General features: G+C 42.6%; 1 long non-coding RNA gene across 1 annotated transcript in view; it reads left to right on the top strand.

Annotated features, from left to right (window-relative positions):
• The first annotated feature begins 11,310 nt into the window (after window positions 1-11,310).
• The window catches only part of LOC125620371, a 6,467-nt gene continuing 4,432 nt past the window's right edge, over window positions 11,311-13,345 (top strand). Inside the window, exon 1 of the long non-coding RNA XR_007351987.1 lies at window positions 11,311-12,850. This is a non-coding gene — a long non-coding RNA (uncharacterized LOC125620371). The remainder of the gene's footprint in view (window positions 12,851-13,345) is intronic.

Below are 13,345 nucleotides of genomic sequence, written 5' to 3' on the forward strand. Positions count from 1 at the left end.
TGCAAGAGGTAGAGTCATGGAGGAGGCACAGACAGGCAGTGTGTTGTGACCCATGCTCAGATGGGGATGTGAGTGCAGTTATGTGGAAGTCAAGAAAAGGAAGGCTTTCATCCACCTAGGCAGGTTACGAAAGTCTTGAGTGGAGGGGCTGCTTATGTTGACATTTGATAGATGAGCGAATTGCTCTATGGATAAAGGAGTTGAGAAAAGGAGGAAAAGAGAACGAGGGAAGGTGGAGGGAACAGCTTTCATAAGGACATGAAGCAAGGAGTCACAGGTGTGCTTGGGCGAATTGAAAGGAATGTGTAATTCACGGTGGGCCAGATTTTGCTACTCAACAGGTCAACATTACCTGGGAACTGGTAGAATTTTCTGGAACAGCAGAATCTTGAGCTCCACCTAGGACCAAGAAAATCAGAATCAATATTTTAACATGACCCCCCCTCACATGTTAAAGTTTTAAAAAAGTGGGCAAAGACATGTTTTCAAAACTGAAGCCTGCATCAAATCACCTGGAGGCTTCATTAAAAAACATGTCTCTGGGCTGGGGATGTGGCTCAAGCGGTAGTGCACTGCCTGGCATGCATGTGGCCCAGGTTCGATCCTCAGCACCACATACAAACAAAGATGTTGTGTCCGCCGAAAACTAAAAAATAAACATTAAAAATTCTCTCTCTCTCTCTCTCTTTAAAAACAACAACAACAACAAAAACAAACAAACAAACAAACAAAAAAACATGTCTCTGGGCTCCACCTCATAGTTTCTGAATCAGTAGCTGAGAATTCTCATTTTTCAAAAGTTCCTAGGTGATGCTGCTACTGCTGTCCAGGCACCATTTGGAGAACCACTGGGCAGTGAGCTGGGTAGGTAGCAGGAAATCCTGAAGGGCTTTGCAGCAGTCTGGACCTCATCCCGGAGCACCGGGGACCACTGCACAGCCTTTACACAGGACAGTGACAGGCCACATCTTTGTGTTGGGTAGATCTCTCTGGCAGCCTGTGCAAGACTTAGGATATTGACAAGACGACAGACATCTCATATTCTTGGTGAAGATGATGAATTCTGCACCAAATCAGTGGGGGTGAGGTGGCTGTGATATAAATTCAGGGTTCAGAATCTGCAGGAATCAGTGACTGGCTGAAAGTGAGGATGGGAATCACCAGCCTCTGCCCAGCTGGGGAACTGCGTGCTGCAGGACAGGCTGCCGTTCCCTCACTTCCTGTGGCTGTTGCCCTTTCATGCCCCGAAAACCGCCCCACTTTATTTGCCTTCTCTTCACAAGACTGCCTCTGGCCCCCTCTGACAGGTTTCAGCCTGCAGTGTTTGAAGAAAGGGGTGCAGTAAACCATTCAGAAATAGGATTTATTAATGGGAGGCATGTAATTACTGCCAGACACAGCAATTTGAAGAGTTTATAGCCGAAGTGTTTGGTGTCATTCATTAAAACAAAGTAGGCTCTTGGCATGGATGCTGTCACCCTGTGACCAGACCCATCTGTTTCTGGGAAGGCCCCTCCCCCAGGCTGGCAAGTGGAGCCTGGCTGAAGGGGCAGAGGCAGACACACCAGAACAGTGTGTCTGGCTCCGGAGTGACCTTGCTGGGACATGTTGGAGGAGCAGGTCCGGGCTCTAGAGCAGGGCACCTGAGAGGGTCATGGCCTGTTTTTATCTCCTGTACCTCTGACTCCGCAGTGAGCTGCTGGCTGACCCTTTCCTAATCGCCACCTCCAGCCCATGTGGATTCTCCAAGGCCTCCCTCCTTCCTGTTCTGTAGCTCACCGGCTCCTCGAAGAATTTGTGATGCAGACTGCAGAAGTTAGCATTGCCTCTTGACAAATGGGAAACTGAGGCCCAGAGGGACTTGAGGAGCCTCCCAAGGTCATATGGACAAAGGGACAAGTGTGTACTGAGCTCCCACCAGCTGTTCTCTTCTCTCCCTAAGACAGAATGCTGCCTGAGCTCCCCCACGAGGGTCCCCATGTGTTCAGAGAGCAGCCCTGGCAGTCAGAGTCGCCGGCGGCCGCCGCGCTGGAGTTTAAACCCAGGGTTTATCTTGAGTAATTCTCTGAATTTGAGGGAGTTGGGCCTCTGAGTCTTGAAACATGAAGTGGGAGAGGGAAACATGTGACCTCCTTCACAGGGGGCTGTCACGTTAAGTAGGTTTGGCATGGGTCTCCTTTGCCCCGTGACTTGGGACCCTCTCTGGGCCTCTCAGAAAGCCCTGCGTGACCAGAACAGGGATGCTGATGCTCCGATGAGATAATGGAGAGAATATGCTTTGGAAAATCCTTGCACTCTATTCAAATGTGAGGTAATAATAGGAAAATGGATCTGCCACCACCCTGCCAAGAAACCAGCAACTTTGGAGACAAAAAGCAGACCTGAAATCTAGAATCTTCATTATTGTGATTGGTTTTGAACAGAGAAATTTTTCTGCCCTTTCAAATATCTATCTCAAAAGGTTATTTTGAAGACTGGAGCGAATGTCCATAATGCACAATATGGAAACCATTGTAGGATATCTGGTGGGTACTGTGTGCCAGGATACTGCTCCATTCAACTGTCTCTTCCAGGGGGACTGACATCATATTTGTTTTGTACTCTCTAATGCCCAGCACATAGCCTGGTATATGGGAGGTGCTTAGCAATTTGCTGGACTGACTTGGGTTCCACTGTATTCCCCAGGTTCTTTGAATGACACAAGCCTATGTGTTACTCATTTCTCTCTTTCAGAACCGAGCCTCCTGTCTAGCACAGAGTGGTAAATTCAGGTTGGATTGAGATTAAACTCTTCGAGAAACAAGGTGGACTCACCTAAAGTCAGCATCAAACTATAGGGGGAGGCCGGGGCTCCAGGTGGGACAGGAGCCTGGGACTAGCCTGAATAGGCCCTGATCAAATGACAGGCTCACTTCAAAGGCACTGGGGGTTGGAGAGGGGAGGGGATGTGGTTTCTCAAATGCCTTTTTGACTGGGTGGGAGTCTCAGTTGGCGGCAAGGGTGGATGGGGGGAAGTTGGCAGCAGAGCAGAGGCCTCTGCCAGGGCTACAGAGACAGGAACAAACGAGACAGAGAGGAAGCAACTCAGATGGAGACAGAATGCATTTAGAATCTCCTTCCCCTCTCAGAATCCGCAGGAACGTGGCCACGGTGTGTGTGTGTGTGTGTGTGTGTGTGTGTGTGTGTATTGGAAAGAAAATAGGCTTTGCTGTCAAATAAATCTGTATGCGGATTCTCTCAGTGCAAGCTGCAAGCCAGGGCTGTGGGGTTTTGAATGTGATGCTTTATTTTTCTGAATCTCCATTTCCTCATCTTAAAAAAATAAAAAATAAAAAAGATCAGTGATTCTTGCCTTACATGGTTGTTGTGGGTATCAAAAGAGTGTTTTGTAAGCAATAAAACCAGCATTTATTAAGCACCTGCTCTCTCCTAGGCACTGAGCCTAGTAGCTGTGTGGATTTAATCTGTTATTCCCTAATCACCCTGCAAGGGAGTTATTACCATCTCCAGGCTCCACTTTCCAGCGGAGGAAATTGAAGTTCAGAGAGGTTGAGCAATTTGCTCAGTGATAGGGCCAGAATTCCAATGGGGTTCTTCGTGTACAGACGGCATCATGGTGTGTACGTGATGGTTAGATTTTCACAAATCTTAGTCAAGCCCCAAACTCTCCCAAGGCTGCAGTTTTCCTTCAGTGTCAGCACTTTCCCCCCCTCACCCCCCCTTTTTTCCTTCTTCTTCTTTTAAAGCTAAACCTTTGGCTAACCTGGCTGTCTGTGGAAAATCATGAGTGCCACTAAGTGATTCAGACATGATGTATCCTTTCTGTCTAGGTGCTCTTTGGCTTCAATGGGTTGTGAGGCAGGAAATTATTTTTAGGTGTTTGTATGAGGGAGGAGGAGAAACTGCTGAGCCTTTGGATCCAACAACATCTGAGATATCAAAAAGTATCTTTGTAAAGGAAGCTGTCCACTCCTTTGACATTTTTTTTCTTTTTTTTTCCTTTGGGTACCAAGGATTGAACTCAGGAGCATTCAACCACTGAGCCACATCCCCAGCCCTATTTTGTATTTTATTTAGAGAAAGGGTCTTACTGAGTTGCTTAGTGCCTTGCTTTTGCTGAGGATGGCTTTGAACTCATGTTCCTCCTGCCTCAGCCTCCCAAGCAGCTGGGACTACAGGTGTGTGCCACTGTGCCTGGCTCATTTGACGTTTAAAAAGATCTTTCTTTGAAACGTTAGCTAGCCATGAGACAAATATGAAAGGTAAGGAAAGCACAGGAACTTCGGTTGACATCCACATGGCCTGTGTCTTGATGTGTCCTTGCCTCAGTTTCTCACAATGATGCCATAAGATCATATAAAATCCATTTTCCACATAAGAATGTCCAGAAAGCTAACTATTTGTTTGAGATCACACAGTGATTAGGCACCAAAGCCAAGGTTCCAAGCTTAGCCTGTTCCGTCCTAAAGTTTTTCTCTTACACTCTTTTCTTCGCTCTCTGCTTCTGGATCTGTGTGTCTCCTGATGGTAGCCATTTCTTCCTCTAAACCCCTCTCCCTAGGGAGCCCATTCTTTTGTCTTTAATGATGCTGGAGAGATCCTGTAGGTTCAAAAGAAAAAAAAAAAACTTTTAGCTTTAAGATTCCATGGGACTGACTGCCAAGATCCACAGCAGAAAATGGAGGTGAGCATGATTTTGGAAGGTGCCTTTGGTGAAAATGGACACTGGCTGGACAGTCCTATTTTTGGATATGGGCTCAGTATTATGAACAGCTGTAATTTTTTTTTTTTTTTTGGTCAGGGTGGGTTGGGCTTAGAAGAGGAGGATATAAGAATCCAGCAGGGAAGAGAACCTCTTTTCAGTTCATCCAACTCAATGCAAGTATTATGGACCCGTGTGCCTTCTCATGGTTAAATGGTCTTACTTAGATGCTGGATACTAAAGGTAGAAGGTAGCCCACGGGTCCTGTCTTGCTTAATGTTTAATGTATCCGTGAATTGTAGGTGATGAAAAATCAAAGCAAACTACCAACACCTGCTTGGCATGCCCTTCTAAGAGTTCTCCTTCTGGAGCAGCCGGAAGCTTACCAGCTCTGGGGTTCATGAGACACAGTTTTGACTTTCAGCCATGTCACTTATCTTGGTGGCTTTGGAGAAGTCATCCGGCATCTCTGAGCACAGCTTCCTCATCTGTAAAGCAAGTACAATAATGCCTGCCTTTTTAAGGTCATCATGGTCATCGAGACACTCATTGAATGTTATTTATTTTTTTCTCCCTGTATCTCAGAGTGCACATTCTGTGTCTATAATTTCATAGGTAGAGAGGTGGTGTGATGACCTATATTTTTTCAAGACAATTTAGATCCACCCAGATTGTTGGCAGGGACTGTCAGCCACAGTTTAAGACTTAAGCCAATGCCCATTATGTCATTATGGAGCCTGCAAAAGTGATTACTAATGTTACTTTTCCAGTTCACTGCAGAGCAGAGGGGAGAGTTTTTCACACTGCTGGCGTTTTGTTGGAGCAGGACGATACGATTCACAGATGGCTTCCTCAGCAGATGTGGCCCTGCAGAACTGCAGTGCTGGTTTACAGGGATTTAATGAAAACCTGGCACCCTTCCAGGCTTGAATCAGTCCTCTGGGGTTCTCAGCTAATGCACGTACAGACCAATCTCCAAATGTCCAGTCTCTAGATGGTGTGGGGCATGCTGGGGTGAATGGCTTTTACCTGGGAACCGAAGCCCAACCCATGTGGCTGAGTTCACAGGCTCGGGCCCTGGGAGCTGGAACAGTGACATGGAAGGGAAGTTGGTAGAAGAGCGGCTCTGCCTGGAGGATGTCCAGATGGCTGTTGCCCAGCTGGGGTGATCTGGGCTCAGGGTAGAAGGATGGCTTTCTCAGCTGCTTGGCACACAGGACATTTTCTTCCTTGCCATAGATTAGGCAAAAAAGGAGTGAGCAGGAGTCTTAAGTGGGGGATATAGAATAACAGTAGTTTCCACTTAGTTCATGGTATAGACTGGAACTGGATGCTTGCCCCTTATTGCTTTTGCTTGAAATGCTCTTACTCCTCAGATGGTCAGCTTGGTATCTCTTATCTATTTTGTCTTCAGTGTCATCTCTTGGAGAGGGTTTCCTGATCGTGACCCGAAAGACCACCTCTAAGCCCTTTGCCTTATTATGAGCTATACATATTTATGCAACAAATCACAATTTGTTTGTCTGTTGGCTTTTTGTTTTGGATCTCTAGTAGAATGTAGCTCCTTGAGGGAAGGAACTCTGTTCATCTTGTGGACCAATGTAGCCCAGTGTCTGGTGCAATACCTGGCACAGAGTAAGCATCCGGCGAGTACTGATGATGACTGAATGAATTTCAGAAAAGAATAAGAGAGATGGGTGTTTGCACCTTAATGCCACCACTTACAAGCTGTATGCCTAACAAAATGACTTAGTCTCAGAGTTTTACTTTCAGATTCTTCATCTGTAAAAAAAAAGGGATAAAAATATAGAGAGTAGCTGTTTATGAAGCATAGTATTGAGCAATAAGAAAAGTTCAGGTAAGTTGAAGCTATTACTATGCAGTCATCGAAGACATATGTTAACGACCAACCAATATTTATCAATATTTATGTTCAGCTAGCATCTATTGAATATCTAGAATATTCCATACCCCATTACCAAGCCCTTTTACCTGCTGTATTTTATGCGTTTCTCTGCGCAATCATGTGAGATGTTCTTCTCATTTTTGAACAAAGGAAACAGAGACTTAGGGAGATTAAGTGGCTTGAACAAGCTTATATAGCTGCACAGTGACAGAGCCAGTATTAAATCCATTTCTATTTTTAAAGCCTTAATTTCCCCCTCATAATTCTAGGCTGCTTCCTATTAACACTTACTCTGGATAAATAAACATAAGGAAGCCACATTCTCTGTCCTCTGGGGGCTCTGGTTTAGGTGATAAGACATATGTAAGAGTAAAATGAACACTAATAAAACCCAAGTTTCTTTTTTTTTAAATGCTGCTTTGAAGTTTACAAAGCCTGTCCCAATATTTACAACACATTCATGTTTGAGGATATTATTATCTGGGATGTATAAATAATTCACACAAGTCAATAGAAAAAGACAAATAAATCTATGGAAAACTCAGCAGATTATAAGCAGGCAACTCAAATAGCCAATACTCACATGAAAAAATGTTGATATTACTAGATGTTGGGGATAGTCCAATGAGAACAATAAGATACCATTTCCCATCCATCAAATTGGCAAAAATAACAGAGAAACCCAAGTGTTGATGAGGATAAGGTGAAACAAGAACTAGAATATCAGACTGATGAGATTATAAATTGGCAAAATGGGTCTGCAGAACAACTGGAAATACCTACTAAGGGCAGATACCAAGAAGCCAGTGGAACCAGTATTTCCTCTATAAGGTAAAAACTTGAAGAAGAAACTCTTGAATATGTGCAAAAAGAGATGTGAAAAATGTTAAGTTTCAGTGTTTTATATAATAGTAAAATATGAGAAATAATCTAAGAGTACCTTAATAGGGGTATGGATAAAGTAATGGGTTGAAATACAAAACAGCAATTGAACAAATAAATTAGAACTATACTTAGCAATGTGGATACGACACAGAAACATAATGTTGAATAAATAAAACCAAGTTGCAGAAATACACAGCCATGATATCATTTGTGTACATTAAAAAAATGCACAAAAACAAGACCTGGTCAGGAAGCATCCATGCTGCTAGAGGGTAAGTAATGCCTACTTCTGTCTGGACAGGAGGACAGGCCACACTAGGGAAACTTGCAAGGAGCCTTCTACTGAATCTTCAACCAAATGATTTTACTTTCAGATTCTTCATCTGTTAAAAAAAAGGGATAAAAATATAGAGAGTAGCTGTTTATGAAGCATAGCAATGCGTGTGTGTGTGTGTGTGTGTGTGTGTGTGTGTTGCAGTCTGGGGATTGAAACCTTTGTGCATGTTAGGTAAGTGCTCTATCTCTGAGCTAAACTCTCAACCCCAAATGAATAGTTTAATTAAAAAACAAACAGCAAATGCTGCAAAATATTAATGTTGTTAAATCCAAGTGGTGGGTCTTTGAACTTTTCTGTGTTTTGGATTTCTAATACAACAAACTAACTCCTAAGTAGCCCAGAGCTTCTTCCCCAAATCTCTTCTAATTGCATCCTTATTAGGGCCCTGGAGGCAGAAGGGCTAAGAGGAGGTTCAGCACAACCTTGAGTTTCATTCCTCTCTCCTGGCACTTGCCCTTTGCTGTGCTGATTGGGGCTGGGGCACAGGTGCAGAAGAGACCCAGATTTTCATTAGAAAAAAGCCTGCAGCTATGGGGGTGGGGAGGGATGGGTTCAGGGAAAAGGCAGAGAGAAACTGGAGTGCCAGGGTGCTGAGGTTTTGAGAAAAGGCGTAAGAAACAGGTTGAGAGGAAAGAAACTCATTCAAGGTCCTATCAAAGTAGAGCTGGAATCTATCTCTGTTCACCTAACCCATGTTCAAATTAGAAGCCAGAGTATGTGAAAGGCCAGAGCATGGACATTGACAGGCTTAGTGAGAACCCAGCACTGCTGTTGAGTGCTTGTGTGGCCTTTGGCAGCCCACCTGACTCCCTGCATTTGGGTCACTTTTGCCTCCCTTAGAGTGTCATTGAGAAGAACAAAAACATCACATAATGTTCTCTCGAGGGACTTAGCAGAACTGGCATTGTGTCACATTCTCTGTGTTTATTTCACAGCCATTCCAATTGGTTTCAGCCATTCTGGGGTCACTTGTTTTATTATACTCTCCTCACTCCTGCCCTTTCTCCCAACCCACATCAGGACAGTTTCCTATGGACAAATGTTTAGTTCATCTGTGTCCAAGAATTGAGCTTCTCTTTCCAGTGAAGTCAGCTATAACCGAGAGGAGCAGAAATAGCAGCTCCTTTTCTCTGGTGTTCTTACTCCTGGTGTTCTTTCAGCCCATCGATTTTGGAGGCAGGCCAATCACACAGCCCTAGAGCCGTTGCCTAAAGAATCCTTCCATCTTTTAATATAACTCACAAGGAAAGAGTGCCTTTGGCCCCTTCTATACATTGGACTTTCCAACTCAAGTGAAGGATTGTGAATAGGAAAAGAAGGAAAGACCAAGATAAATGATTTCCCAGTGATATGGAAGAAGTGGAACTGCTCTTATTTGTATTAGAGACTGGCCTATTTCTGACCTTTCCATCAGTGTAGGACATGAAAACTTGAAGATCACAGAGTTGAACCCAGTATTTCTCCTTCTCCTTTTCCTGGTAGCAACTATCCCAATGAGTAGTTCCTGCCTCCCTCACTGTGCAACTTTCTATTTTGTTTTATTTATTTATTTTTAAAATTATTGCTAAGTGTGCTATAGATCATTACCATCTTTGTTCTTTTTGATTCCCCAGTTGATTTGACTAATGGGAATTCTTCCAAACCAGTCTTGATGTCCTTTTGATATGTTTCCGTCAATCTGTTGGTAACTCCTTGTTCATCAGCAGAAGATATTCCACACTTACTTTGTTCTCTGTCCAAGAACTAAGATTAGTAATTTCTCCATGGAACACTGGTTCTTTGGGGTGGATAATGGTATTTAGAAATCAAGATTTGGGTACCATGTGTGCTTGCTGCTGGGTCCTTTTAGTGCAGAATAAAATAAATGAACTCTTTCTCCTCTCTCTCTCCCTTTCTACACACACACACACACACACACACACACACACACACACATTTACACACTCTCTATTGATTATATATTTCTGGAGAACCTTAATCTGGCTTTCATGGCATTAAAATCACAGACTTCATGCTTACCTTATTCATATTTGTGCTTCTCACATTTTACAGTGGGAATTACAGTTTGCATAAAAAAATATATTTACTATTTGTTCTATCCCAAGTATATCAAGACAATCGCACTGGACTCTTCATAAATAACAATGTTATGAAAGAAATTAAAGGTGTAAGAGATATTCTGTATCAGATGAAACCCAAAAGCACTGCCCATCAAATGTGCTGCATGACACTTATTTGGATTCTGTGCATTATTGGGGTACTTTGAACATGGAACACATTAGATAGCCTTCTATAAATCTAAATTTCCTGGGTCTAAAAAATTATATCCTGTGGAAAGAACATATTTTTTTTGAAAGAAATAAGAGATGCATGTTGAATTGTTTAGGAATGAAGTGTTTCGATGTTGGCAAAACACTCTTAAATGGTTCACAAAACATGTCTGTGTACACATATGCAGACATATACATATAAAGAAAAAGAAAATGTGTACAAATAGGGCAAAATACTAACCATTAGAAAAATTGAAGTTTAGGAAAAATGATTGGATTATTCTTTCAGCTTTTCTGTTGAAATTTCTCCATTTGAAACTTTTCAAAAGATTAAGGTAGGGGGAATAGTGGCAAGCATTGCACGTTAAATATCATAAATCTACTAGGAAGGTTTATATCCCAAGTGCTGTTTTGTGCTGGGCCCACGTTAAATGCTTTAGTGCACTAGTGTTCTAGCTTTTATGCTGCTGTGACCAAAAGACCTCACAAGAACAATTTTAAAAGAGAAAAAGTTTGTTTGAGGCTCATGGTTTCAGAGGTCTCAGTCCATAAACAGCTGATTCCACAGCTCTGGGCCCAAAGGGAGGCAGAACATCATGGCGAAAGGGCATGGAGGAGGAAAGCAGCTCAGGACGAGACGTGGCCAACAGGAAGCAGAGAAAGAGCTCTGCTCCCTGGGGACAACATATATACCCCAAGGCACACCCCCAGTGACCTCCTCCTTCCATACCCTGCCTACAGGTAAGCCCTTTCTGTAGACTAAGCTGCTAACTGGATTCCAGCTCTTGTCGGATCATTTCATCTCTGAACCTTCTTGTACTGTCTCATGAGTGAACTTTTGGGGGCACCTGATATCCAAATCATAATAATTGTCTTTTTCCTCATCACCACAATTCTTTGAGGGAGAATTATTTGATGTCTCACTTATTTGATGTCTAAGGCATCGGAGGCTCAAGAGGAGCAGAAACTTGTAGATTAGGAAGCCTGGGCCCAGCAAGGAGCCCTCTATGAGGCCACCAATTAGAGTGGCCCCAGCAGGACTATATGACAGGCATTTGATTCTTCCAACAGCGGGCAATCCATTGCCTCAGAAAATTTCTTCCTTGTTGTTGTCTTGCCCACTGGAGCGCCATTAAAAAAAAAAAAAAAATATATATATATATTGCTGTCAATTCTGCTAGGCTCATTTTAAAGAGAAAAGATTCTGTTTGCCCCATTCCCTTTGAAAAAGATAAGCATCCAGCTTCCTGTCCTCTGCCCTTTACCCAGACCTTTTATACCCATTACTTTCAGCAATGCATGTTCTTGTGGTTATTGGGTCACAACTTTATCAGATTCCAAAGATGTGAAAACCCGAGCAGGCAGCAGGGCCTTTAGACTAAGGGCAAGCATTTCTATTCATTAGCAGAGGGACAGTGATTCTTTGTCTGCTTCTAGCTACTTGCACGCTATTCACTTTATGTATAAGCAGAGAGTTAGCCTACCAGTGTTCTATGTACCAGGGGTTAGGACCTATTAGTGGGTCTTGAAATCAATTTAGATGGTGGCTGTCAGCATTTAAAAAAAGTGATTTAGAATCAAATTGGAAGAATAGAAGCTATTGGAGTGTATGTTCATTAGAAAGGTAGGTATTTTTTTGTGAATGCACATATATAGACGTATATAGGCACAGAGGTGCACACATATGTTTATTCTGGGTCACAGTTGAAGCAATTCAGAAACTACTAGTCTAAGTCTGGGTTTGGCAAGTGCCTGTTTTTGTGAACACAGTTTATTGGAGCAACCACACCTACTGTATGTACTGTTCTTGGTTGCGTGGAAGCATGCAGTGGCAGAGTTGAGTAGTTATGACTTACTGAACGTATGGCAAAGCCTAAAATACTTACTGTTTGACTCTTTACATAAAAATTTGTTGTCCCTTCTGCTTTAGGATATTGAAACAAAATTTTCAATTTCAAAGTCTAATAAAACCTCCATTGTAAATGATCTCTAGAATTTCTATTTCTGGTATTTCTCCTCCAATAGCCATGTCAGCTGCAGTACCTCCCCAAACAGGTTCATGAAAATGCAGGTTTAACTACAGAAATGTAGGCATAACAAAAGCACTGATGGCTCAGGAAACTAGGAGTATTCAGATGAAAGGTCCTTCCAGCACATAGCTAACAGGATGACCTTTCTGTCCTAGGAAAATATTTTGATGTTTAACCTCATTGCACTCAACCAGACGTTTCCTTGCACAAATTTTCAAGTGAAATATTTCAATCCTGCATTCATCTTGGGGGCCACGTGTCTTATCCAAGTTAAATATTTCCAGAAAATAAATGTCTAGACACCGTCTCATATAAATTAAGCACCCGGTTTTTAAAAGATTCCTAGCAGACCTCCTTTTGGGTGTGGGGGTGAGTATAATTTTACTTCTGTGAAAAATGCTAGGTAAAGCCTCATGTGCCTAAGTCAGTGCACCTGCAGGTGGCTAATGAATGCTGCTCAGTCCTTAGCGGACAGTGGTGTGCATGCATGCCTCTGAGTGTGTGTGTGTGTGTGTGTGTGTGTGTGTGTGTGTGTGTATGCACCAGGGAGGGAAAAGTATGGGGATGACAGGCCTCAAGGTGAGTATTCAGAGAACAGCTCCTTTTTCTTTCCTATGATCAACTATAAGACTTGCAGGTGACACGGCACAAGTACACGTCCACCTACCTCAAAGAGGCCGCCATGCCTTGCTGAATCCTCTCTTCAGAGAACAAGAACAGGTGAGTGAAGTTCATGAGGATAGAATTATGCTCTGTCTCTTGGACTTTGGATTTCATTCATGTTTGAGGTTTTCAGCTGGATGGGCTTTATCCAATTCCACTGAGCTATTTTTAATGCCTTTGGTATTTACATTTTTCTTGATATACACTTTTTTATATTTATTTATTTTTTAGAGAGAGAGAGAGAGAATTTTAATTTTTTTTTTCGGCGGACACAACATCTTTGTTTGTATGTGGTGCTGAGGATCGAACCTGGGCCGCACGCACACCAGGCGAGCGCGCTACAGCTTGAGCCACATCCCCAGCCCTGATATACACTTTTGTATCACTGAGAAATACATTTGGTTTTCTTTCTACCAAAGTGTGAAACTTTTAGGAAAACTCAAATACTTCAAAGATGAAACATTTTAAAGGCACTCTTGTATTTTTAAAATGTCTTTATGTTTTATATATATATATATATATATATATATATATATATATATATATATATAA

Source organism: Marmota marmota, unplaced genomic scaffold (assembly GCF_001458135.2).
Source record: "Marmota marmota marmota unplaced genomic scaffold, marMar, whole genome shotgun sequence".
In the NCBI taxonomy this organism is placed as follows: domain Eukaryota; kingdom Metazoa; phylum Chordata; class Mammalia; order Rodentia; family Sciuridae; genus Marmota; species Marmota marmota.